The sequence below is a fragment of the Suncus etruscus genome, chromosome 1, assembly GCF_024139225.1.
Source record: "Suncus etruscus isolate mSunEtr1 chromosome 1, mSunEtr1.pri.cur, whole genome shotgun sequence".
Taxonomy (NCBI): Eukaryota; Metazoa; Chordata; class Mammalia; order Eulipotyphla; family Soricidae; genus Suncus; species Suncus etruscus.
In genome coordinates this window covers 15969621-15981454 of record NC_064848.1, presented here as the reverse complement: position 1 = coordinate 15981454, position 11834 = coordinate 15969621, and the positions used below count along the sequence as shown (strand labels likewise).

Below are 11834 nucleotides of genomic sequence, written 5' to 3'. Positions count from 1 at the left end.
TTAATATATAAAGAGCAGCAACCAAATAAATGTTTAAAGACCAATAATACAGTTAGGGGATTTGCCAAATGTAAGAATTGGACGATCTACCAAAACAAACTCAAATGATTTTAAGACATTAAAGTATTCAGCCTTGCTCATAAAACCACCTCACTTTGGAGCTGTAGCAATAGTACAGTCGAAAGAGAACTTGCCTTGCATCAGCTGACACAGGTTTAATACCCTGCACCCAATATGGTTCCCCTGAGCTCCACCAGAAGTAATCCCTGAGCACAAAGCCAAGAGCATCGCTAAGTATGGGGCATGTGCACACATGCACACAAACACACACACATAAATGTACTAGATAGAACCAGAGAAATAGCACAGCAAGTAAGGCACTTGCCGTACACACAATGTGGCTTTAATCCCTGGCACCCCAGAAATGGTCCCTTGTGTCCCCACCAAGAGTGATCCCTAAGTACTGAACCAGGGATAAAGCCCTGACCACCATTATGTGTGGCAAATACATTCATACATACATACATAGTAAAACTACACTGAATCAGGGAGAAACAAGGATTTTTTTTTATTTAATCTTCCCTGGGTTAAATACCCCAGTTAGTTTCCCCTAACTCCATAGTCTTCAACTTCTTCCCCAAACCCTCACCACATATTGGAGATCAAACCCAGGACTTCACAGATGCAACACACATGTAGCTCTGAGCTATATTCTAATTCTCTACCTCTTCTGCATTTATGTCTTTCTCTTGTCAAGAGTTGACATCTCTTTCTCAATCAACAAATTAAGCAGTACAGTCTAATCTGGAACATCCAGGGGTTGCCTCTACCTACTTACCATCCCCATTTTCTCTCTCTCTCTCTCTCTCTCTCTCTCTCTCTCTCTCTCTCTCTCTCTCTCTCTCTTTCTTTCACACTCTCTCTCTCTCACACACATATACACACACACACACACACACACACACATAGATGCTTTTTATGTGTGCTAGTACTTTGCATTTTCAGCCAAGAGCACCAGACTTGTCTTTCAATGTTGACTTACCTGGTACCTGCTCAGCATTTCTTTCACCTCTAGTAAAAGCATTTCTATCATTTCTTTCAACCTCTAGTTCCTTTCTTTCTGCTCTGAGAGACTTTCTTAAATCTCTGTGTCCAAATCCCCAAATCAAATTATTACAACTATAATAATACATGTTCAATGCCTTTGAAATTACTTGGACACTTGAGAAATCCAGAATATCCACATTGCTTTTTCATAATTACAGCTATTCTTGATTCCATTTTTTTTACAGAAAAATACTTGAATATAACAAAGATTATAAATTTAGCTTAGATCATCTTTCTCTAAATACTAGACAATAACTTGTTCTCAAAACTGGGGGCACGTGGCTCAAGTGGTAGACATTCAAACTCTGGAACTGCCTAGTACCCTGATCCTGGTGGTCTCTGATCATTGCTGGGCCAAGCACAGCTGGACTTGCTACACAGCAATAAAGAATATAATAAAATTGTATTTACAAAACAAAAATTAAATACATACATAGAATAGCCACAAAACCTAATCCAATCAAACTTGTGTTCTGGACCATTCGTCTAGAACATATTAGAATATGCACTCTCTTTCCCATTTTCTCACAATTGCATGGTAGTCTATCATTTCAATAAAATATTTTATTACAAAATATTGTAAAACTATGCTGACAGATCACACTGGCTTATCAGTATGACAAAGAACAGCAGGATTTTTGAGGATACACTTTATTGCTAAAATCAGAAGTAAACAGACCCTTCCCCACATTATGGCAAAAATATAAATGGGGAAACCCTATGGAGGGCAGTCTAACAGTAAAAACCAAAATTATAAATGCAAATATGTATCTTCAACAGTTCCAGTTTTAGAAACATATGGCACCACCTTAATTTCCCATGAGTCTAGAATTGCTTCTTTTTTTTTTTTGCTAGTTTCTTTGCTTTGCTCAGAAAATGATTTAAACCATCCAGTACCTATTCTTCCAATATAGAACATATACATAGTTGCTTCAAGTGTCACTTATTTTGTCCTTAATTTCTTTTTTTTTGTTGTTGTTGTTTTGTTTTGTTTGTTCATTTTTGGGCCACACCCAGCAGTGCTCAGGGGTTACTCCTGGCTATCTGCTCAGGAATAGCTCCTGGCAGGCACGGGGGACCATATGGGACACCTGGATTTGAACCAACCACCTTTGGTCCTGGGACAGCTGCTTGCAAGGCAAACGCCACTGTGCTATCTCTCCGGCCCCTTGTCCTTAATTTCTAAAATTCATATAGGTATTCCTGACATGCACTTTGGCATATGGGAGATAATTTGAACTACCTCTGCTCTGTTCCATGAAGCAGCTGTGAACCACACCACCCAAAACAGCTCCTGAGGGCACAACAGAGAACAGTTCCTGAGGGCACATCATCAGAGGTGAGTTGTCTTGGCCCATGAAAGGTGGAGCCAGAGTAGTTTGGCCACTCCACTTCACTTCACAGCCACACACATCTCCTAGCCAGTGAACCCCAACACAACACATAGAAAACACCACACGACAAGCATGACAGTGGGAAAACAATGCAGGCCAACACCATGCACAGAGCATGAATATAGCAGCTCTGATGACCTGAAAAGTGCCAACCACTTATTTAGCCACTCAGAAAAGGAGTTTAGAGAAAAAATAAGGAGAGTGTTCATAGAACTCAAAGAAAGCATGGATTGAGCTGAATGAGCCACAAATAAGAATCAAGAGAATATGAAAATAGAAATGAGAAACTGAAATAATGGGACTGAAAACTTGGTGGGTGAAGTGAAAACCTCACTGGAAAGCCTCTCCTCCAACAGACTAACAGCAGCTGAGGACAAATAAGTGAGCTGGAAAATGAGATGAATAACAACTCCATACAACAGAAGAGATTGGAAAGAAGCCTTAAAGCAAATGATCAGACAATGGAAAAAAATTATCAAAGAATGTGAACAGACAAAAATAGAAATCTTTGATAAACTCAACATAAACAACATAAGAATTAAGGGATATGTACAGCAAGAAGAAAACACACTCCTGGGGCCGGAGAGATAGCATGGAGGTAGGGTGTTTGCCTTATATCCAGAAGGAAGGTAGTTCGGATCCCAGCATTCTATATAGTCCCACATGCCGGCCAGGGGCGATCTCTGAGCTCAGAGCCAGGAGTAACCCTGGAACCCTGCCTGGTGTGACCTAAAAACCAAAAAACAAAAAATAATAATAATAATAATAATAAATAAAGAAAAGAAAAGAAAAAGAAAACACACTCCTAAACATGCACAATCACCCAATGAGGGACCAGCAAAATATTTAATATAATTGTTAACAAATCTGAAAGAAGGTATCAATAGCAATACAATAATAGTGGAAGACCTCAACATCACCCTGTCAACCTTGATAGGTCTCCCTAAGCCTGCCAGGAGTAATTTCTAAGCCCAGAGACAGGAGTAAACTTGAGCACTGCCAGGTGTGACCCAAAAACACACCATTGGGTCAGAACAATAGCACAGTGGGTGAGATGTTTGCCTTGCATTTTGTTGACCCAGGTTCAATCCCCAGCATCCCATATGGTCCAGGAGTGGCAAAATAATAAATAAATAAATAAATAAATAAATAAATAAATAATATTGAGATTGAACTTTTTCTAATAACCCTGAAGTTTAGCAAGTAAAAAGATAACCTATAAGAATGACTGTGGTCATCTTCTGTCTGCACTAATAGTTAAACTCAAAATTATATAATAATTTTTTTCTAACTGACTTTAAAGCATAAAGATGATGAGAACCCTACCTGTGCCAAACACCTGTTTGCATGTTTCCACATTTTCTCGCATACCATGAAATGGGATTTACACTATTTCTTGAGCAGCAGAAACAGAGGACCACAGAAATTATCATCTCGGAAAGATAGGTAGGTGCGATGGCAGCACCAAATCCAGTGGACATGTATGGCACATCCACTGAGCCAGTTAATTTCTCTTTAGAATCTCTCCTAAAGGACTGTTTGTTGCCTGGTACAGCAAAGCTGGTATTAGCCAAGGAGAAGGGAGAGGGAAAGGAGAGAGAGAAAAAGAAGGGGAAGAGAAGAGCTTCTTCTCCATAAATACACCAAACGGTGGTGATACCGGTGCTGCCGGTGCTGTGGGAAGACATAGAGGACTGGGAGGGCCCCAAAATGGTTTCCGTGGAAGCTTTGGCAGTGGTTTCTGAGGGCACAGGTGTGGACAGGGCCAAGGGGCTCATGGAGGAAAGGCTGAAGACAAGGAGTGGATCCCATCACCAAGCTGGGCCACGTGGTCAAGAACATGAAGATCAAGTCACTAGAGGAGATCTACCTCTTCTCCTTGCCCATCTAGGAGTCGGAGATCATTGGCTTCTTCTTGGGAACAGCTCTCAAAGACGAGATTCTGAAGATCATGCCCCTGCAGAAGCAGACTCAGGCTGGCCATCAAATCTGGTTCAAGGCCTTCGTTGCCATTGAAGATTATAAGGGACACATTGGCCTGGGAGTAAATTGTTCCAAAGAGGTGGCCACAGCCATCCGAAGTGCCATCATCTTGGCCAAACTCACCATCATCCCAGCACTGAGAGGCTACTGGGGAAACAAGATTGGCAAGCCTCACACTGTCCCCTATAAGTTGGACAGGCTGTTATGGCTCTTTGCTGGTGCGCCTCATCCTTGTACCCAGGGGTACTGGCATCGTCTTTCCACCTGTGCCCAAGAAATTCCTAATGATGACAGGGATTGATGACTGCTATGCCTCAGCCGGAGGCTGCACTGCCACTCTGGGTAACTTTGCCAAGGCCACGTTCAATGTCATCTCCAAGACATACAGCTATCTAACTCCCAGTCTCTGGAAGGAGAGAGTGCTTGTCAAGTCTCCTTACCAGAAGTTCACAGCACACCTTGTGAATACCCACACCTGAGTCTCCATGCAGAGGACCCAGGCCTGGCCACCACATAATTTTATACATGACAAATAAAGTGACTTAAGCCAGTTGATAAAAAGGGGGGGAGGGAGGGAGTAGGGAGGAGGAGGAGACCAAAAAAAATCTATTCATCACTAAAAGGTTAAATCAACTAGGACTTATCTTTATTATGGAATAGTAAGAAATATTTAAAATGAAATAAACCCATGCATGCCAATCTATGGTTTATAAAAGAACCAATTTGCACAATAACGAGTTGATACAGAAAATGTACTTTTAAAAAACCAGAAAGGACCAATGACAAGTTGTAGAGACAGGTTGCCTGGGACCTTTGAGCAATCTCCCTGTCATTATATCCATACATAGAAATATTATGGCTTAATTGTTGTTGTTGCTGTTGTTGTTTGAGGGATTGCTTTGTTTTGGTTTGTTTTGGTTTGGTTTGGTTTGGTTTGGTTTTGAGGCCACACCCAGTGGTGCTCAGGAGTTACTCCTAGAATCTGTGCTCAGAAATCACTCTTCGCAAGTTTGGGGGACCATATGGGATACTGAAGATTAGACCAAGGTTGACTATGTACAAGGTACACCCTACCAGATGTACTATTCCTCTGGCCCTATTGGTCTGGTTTCAAATTAGACAGTTTCAGGCAGAAAGTGAAAATTTGTTCATCTGGAGCCCAGGGCTATGTCAAAATATGGCTACTAAGTGGTCTCAAGTGCATTGGTAGAGAAAAAATAAGGATAATACTATATGTCCAAGCCAATGTCAATGACAGTAGAATTAAGAAACCTAAACTTTAACTATCTAAACTTAAAGGGGCCTATTAAACTGGTAGGCCAGGGAGCAAAGGTTGTAGTAAAAGATGCACTCTGGGTTCATTGGTGAAGGGAGGTTGACACTGGTGGTGGGAATGGCCCCGACTCTCTATATATCTAAAATTCAACTATGAAGAACTTTGTATATCACAATGGTTTCAATAAGAAAACTATAAAGGGGCTGGAGAGATAGCATGGAGGTAAGGCGTTTGCCTTTCATGCAAGAGGTCATCGGTTCGAATCCCAGCGTCCCATATGGTCCCCGTGCCTGCCAGGAGCAATTTCTGAGCATGGAGCCAGGAGTAACCCTGAGCACTGCCGGGTGTGACCCAAAAACCACAAAAAAAAAAAAAAAAAAGAAAACTATAAAGCCCTGCTCCAAGAAATAAGAGAGGACACACGGAAATGGAAACACATACCCTGCTCATGGATTGGCAGGATTAACATCATTAAAATGGCAATACTCCCCAAAGCATTATACAGATTTAATGTGATCCCCTTAAAAATACCCATAACATTCTTCAAAGAAGTGGTTCAAACACTTATGAAGTTCATCTGGAACAATAAACACCTAAAGCACTGCTAGGAAAAAGGAAAATGGGAGGTATTACTTTCCCCAACTTTAAACTGTACTACAAAGCAATAGTAATCAAAACAGCATGGTATTGGAATAAAGACAGACCCTCAGATCAGTGGAATAGGCTTGAGTTCTCAGACACTGTTCCCCAGATTTACAATTACCTAATTTTTGACAAAGGAGGAAGAAATCCTAAGTGGAGCAAGGAAAACCTCTTCAACAAGTGGTGCTGGCTAGCCACTTGCAGAAAAGTGAACATAGACCCCCAGTTAACATCATGTAAGAAGGTAAAATCCAAATGGATTAAAGATCTTGATATCAGAACTGATACCATAAGGTATATAGAACAACACGTCGTTAAAACACTTCATGACATTGAGACTAAAGGCATCTTCAAGGAGTAAACTGCATTTTCCAAACAAGTGGAAGCAGAGATCAACAGATGGGAATACTTTAAGCTGAGAAGCTTCTGCACCTAAAAAGAAATAGTGCCCAGGATACAAGAGCCACCCATCCAATGGGAGAAACTATTTACCCAACACCCATCAGATAAGGGGCTAATATCAAAAATACACAGGGCACTGACAGAACTTTACAAGAAAAAACATCTAATTCCATCAAAAAATGGGGAGAAGAAATGAACATACGCTTTGATAAAAAAGAAATACAAATGGCCAAAAGGCACATGAAAAAATGCTCCTCATCACTAATCATCAGGGAGATGCAAATCAAAACAACGATGAGATACCATCTCACACCACAAAGATTGGCACACATCACAAAGAATGAGAACAATCAGTGCTGGCAGGGATGTGGAGAGAAAGGAACTCTTATCCACTGCTGGTGGGAATGCCATCTAGTCCAAACTCTATGGAAAGCGATATAGAGATTCTTCCAAAATCTGGAAATTGAGCTCCCATTCGACACAGCTATTCCACTCCTAGAGATATACCCTAAGAACACAGGAATACAATACAAAAACCCCTTCCTCACACCTATATTTATTGCAGCACTATTCACAATAGCCAGGCTCTGGAAACAACTAAGATGCCCTTCAACAGACAAATGGTTAAAGAAACTGTGGTACATATACACAATGGAATATTATGCAGCCATCAGGAGAGATGAAGTCATGAAATTTTTCTATACATGAATGTACATGGAGTCTATCATGCTGAGTGAAATAAGTCAAAGGGAGAGAGAGGCAGAATAGTCTCACTCATCTATGGGTTTTAAGAAAAATAAAAGTGGGCCCGGAGAGATAGCACAGCGGTGGTTGCCTTGCAAGCAGCCGATCCAGGACCTAAGGTGGTTGGTTTGAATCCCGGTGTCCCATATGGTCCCCCATGCCTGCCAGGAGCTATTTCTGAGCAGACAGCCAGGAGTAACCCCTGAGCACCGCTGGGTGTGCCCCCCCCCAAAAAAGTCATTTTTGCAACAATTTTCAGAGATAATGAGAAGAGGGCTGGAACTTCCAGCTCACTTCATGAAGCTTACCACAAAGAGTGGTGATTGCAGTTATAGAAATAACTATACAGAGAACTACCATAATCATGTGAATGAAAGAAGGAACTGGAAAGCCTGTCTGGAGTACAGGTGGGGGTGAGGTGGGATGGAGGGAGATTTGGGACATTGGTGGTGGGAATGTTGCACTGGTGAAGGGGGTGTTCTTTACATGACTGAAACCTAATCACAATCATATATGTAATCAAGATGTTTAAATAAAGGGGAAAAAAAGGAATGAGGCAAAGTAAATAAATAAATAATAAAAAATATGGCTGCTGAGTCCCTCTAGATGCTGAGCTAGTCTTCTCCAGTAGCCTCTGTAGGAAGTCAGGTTTCCCCTTGGGGCATCCATCAGAGCAATACATGACCACAGAAAGCCCTGCTGAGGGCTTCAGTTTGAAGAGGGTACTTCAGGAAATGGGTGTCCGGAGGTAGGAGACAGTACAGCAGGTAGAGTACTTTCCTCGCATGCTCCTGGCCCAGGTTCTATCCTCAGTACCTCATAGGGTTCCCCAAAACCCACCAGGAGTAATCCTGAACACATAGCCAGTAGTAAGCCCTAAATATCACCCAGTCTCAAAATCCAGAAAAAAAAATTTTTAATTAAAAAAAATAATAATAACACAAGGAGACTAGAGAGGTAGCACAATGGTTAGGGCATTTTCCTTACACCCAGCCAATACCAATCCATCCTTAGCATTCCATAAGGTTCCCTGAGCCTGTCAGGAATAATTCCTAAGCACAGAGCCAGGGGTAACAGCTGATCACTGCCGGGGTGTGGCCACCCCTGAAAAAATTTTAAAAAATGCCAGGGAACTAAAGTGAAAGTACAAGAAAGTAATGAGTTTCTGCTTACTCACAGCTAACCTGGCTTAAACCACCATTATCCCATATATTCCCCCTGAGCACTGCCATTCCTGAGTAAAAAGCCAGGAGTAACTCCTGAACATTACTGGGTGGGCCCAAAATTCCAAATAAAATGAAATGTTTAAAAGACACAAAAGCAGATGTGTCTGTCAAAGATTCTCTTAGGCTCCCTCATGCCCTGCCTATCCTGCCCACTCTGCATGCCAACCTTGCTCTTTGGAGTTCATTCTCTGCCCTTCCTCCTCTTGTGCCCAAATCCTGGTTCCTGTTATGTGGCTACCATCTTTTTGTTGGATGTTCCATCTTATCTTAACCCTGATGTCTTGCTTCTGTTTGCAAAGCTAGGATCTCTGATCACTGGCCTGAGTCTTTTCTCTTTGGAGCTTAACATAAAGTACAATTGACAATGTGGAGTTCAAGGTCCCCTTTCTAAGATAATTGGTGGGGCCGGCGAGATAGCATGGAGGTAAGGCATTTTGCCTTCCCTGCAGAGAACGGCGGTTCAAATCCCGTCGTCCCATATGTGTCCCGAGCCTGCCAGGAGCGATTTCTGAGTGTAGAGCCAGGAGTAACCCCTGAGCATTGCCGGGTGTGACCCAAAAACCAGAGAGAGAGAGAGAGAGCAAGCAGCCGATCCAGGACCAAAGGGGGTTGGTTCGAATCCCGGTGTCCCATATGGTCCCCCATGCCTGCCAGGAGCAATTTCTGAGCAGACAGTCAGGAGTAACCCCTGAGCACTGCCGGGTGTAACACTGGCAACTAAAGAGTTCAATCTCAAAGAGAGAATTCTTTTTGGTTTTTGGGCCACACTCAGCAGTGCTCAGGAGTTACTCCTGGCTCTGTGCTCAGAAATCACTCCTGGCTTGGGGGACCATATAGGATCCCAGGGATCGAACCTGTATCTGTCCTGGGTCAGCCACGTGCAAGGCAAACATCCTACTGCTGTACCAAAACTCCAGCTTCACAAAGAGAGAGAATTCTTTAAAAGCTCACAGAACTAAAGAGATACTACAGCATGCTTTGCATGCTGCCAACCCAGGCATAATTTCTGGCAACACATATTGTTCACCACCAGGAGCATAGAACCAGGAATAAGCTCTGAACTTTTTGGTGTGTTCTCCCCCAAAAAAAATTTAAATTAATTTTAATTAATGAGCTAGAGCTCATGCCATCTTTAGTGTCTGAAATGATTTCTTTATCTTTTTTTTTTTTTTTTTTTTTTTTTTTTGGTTTTTGGGCCACACCCGGTAACACTCAGGGGTTACTCCTGGCTATGCGCTCAGAAGTCGCTCCTGGCTTGGGGGACCATATGGGACGCCGGGGGATTGAACCGCGGTCCGTCCAAGGCTAGCGCAGGCAAGGCAGGCACCTTACCTCTTTGCGCCACCGCCCGGCCCCTGATTTCTTTATCTTTTGAGTAGAGTAACTTAAAGGCAATCAGTGAGCTTAATTGGTGTATTTAAAGACAGGAAAAATGCTTAATAATAGAATTGCTTGGCACCTGACTTGAAAGCCTAGCTCTGCTCCACTTGAACTGAATTAACTTGGATTCGTTGTGAGATATGACTGTGTCTGAGGATATCAAAATACCTGTGAGAGCAGAAATGTGACTCAGTAGTAGAGCTCTGGCTTGGCAAATGTGAGGCCCTGGGTTCAATTCCACCACAATTAGAGATGCATGCTGTAGCTGCAGCTAGGTATGCCAGAGGGTGCTATGGCCCAAGTTTTAAACACCAAGGTTACAAACATGATGTAGTTGGGTTTCAGTCGTTAAAAGGGCACTCCCCCTTCACCAGTGCAACCTTCCCACCACCAATACCGCCCCTCCCTGTCTCCCTCCTCCCCCACACCTTGTCTGTATTCAAGACAGGTATTCTACTTCTCTGACTCATTAACATTGTCATGGTAGTTGTTAGTGCAGTTATTTCTCTAACTACACTCACCACTCTTTGTGGTGAGCTTCATATCATGAGCTGGTCCTTCCAGCTTTCATCTCTGGGCATTATTACAATAATGTCTTTTATTTTTCTTAAAACTATGGGTTATTCTTTTTTTTTTTTTTTTTTTTTTGGTTTTTGGGCCACACCCGGCGGTGCTCAGGGGTTACTCCTGACTGTCTGCTCAGAAATAGCTCCTGGCAGGCACGGGGGACCATATGGGACACCGGGATTCGAACCAACCACCTTTGGTCCTGGATCGGCTGCTTGCAAGGCAAACGCCACTGTGCTATCTCCGGGCCCTATGGGTTATTCTTAACTCTTCCGGTTTTGAATGGGCAATTTTGCCCAGAACTTTTTTCTTTTTTTTTTAAAGCAGTTTATTGATTGATTGATTGATTGATTGATTGGTTTTGGGGCCACACCCGACGATGCTCAGAGGTTATTCCTGGCTCTGTGCTCAGAAATCGCTCCTGGCAAGCGCAGGGGACCATATGGGATGCCAGGAATGAAACGGGGTGCATCCCAGATCGGCCGCATGCAAGGCAAATGCCTTACCACTGTCTATCTCTCCGGCCTCACCAGAACTTTTTCTCTTTCTTTTTTTTTTTTTTTTTTTTTTTGGGGGGGGGGGGCACATCCAGTGATGCACAGGGGTTACTCCTGGCAATGCGCTCAGAAATCACTCCTGGCTTGGGGGACCATATATATACATAAATGTGTGTGTGTGTGTGTGTGTGTGTGTGTGTGTGTGTGTGTGTGTGTGTCAGCATCCCACCTACACCAAGCTCCCTCCCTTTAGAGCAGGGGTCTCAAACTCAATTTACCTGGGGGCCGCAGGAGTCAAAGTCAGGGTGAGGCAGGGCCACATAAGGGATTTCACTTACCGAATATTCGCAATAAAAAATCGCATTAGTAAGAAAAAAATCGCAAAAAATCGCATTAAACATTTGCATACCCCGAACGGAACTGCTCGGGGTATGCGAATGTTTAATGCAATTTTTTTCTTACCAATGCGATTTTTATTGCGATTATTCGGTAAGCGAACAATCGCGAATACTGAGATATTTGAAGGCCGGCCGCAGGCCACAAAATGTATGGAGGGCCACAAACGGCCCGCGGGCCGCGAGTTTGAGACCCCTGCTTTAGAGCCAGCCTATGTGCA

The 11834-nt window shown here is 42.9% G+C and overlaps 1 pseudogene; it reads left to right on the top strand.

Moving 5' to 3' along the window:
• The first annotated feature begins 3956 nt into the window (after window positions 1-3956).
• LOC126023483 (40S ribosomal protein S2-like) lies at window positions 3957-5020 on the top strand (annotated as a pseudogene).
• The last annotated feature ends 6814 nt before the right edge of the window (window positions 5021-11834 follow it).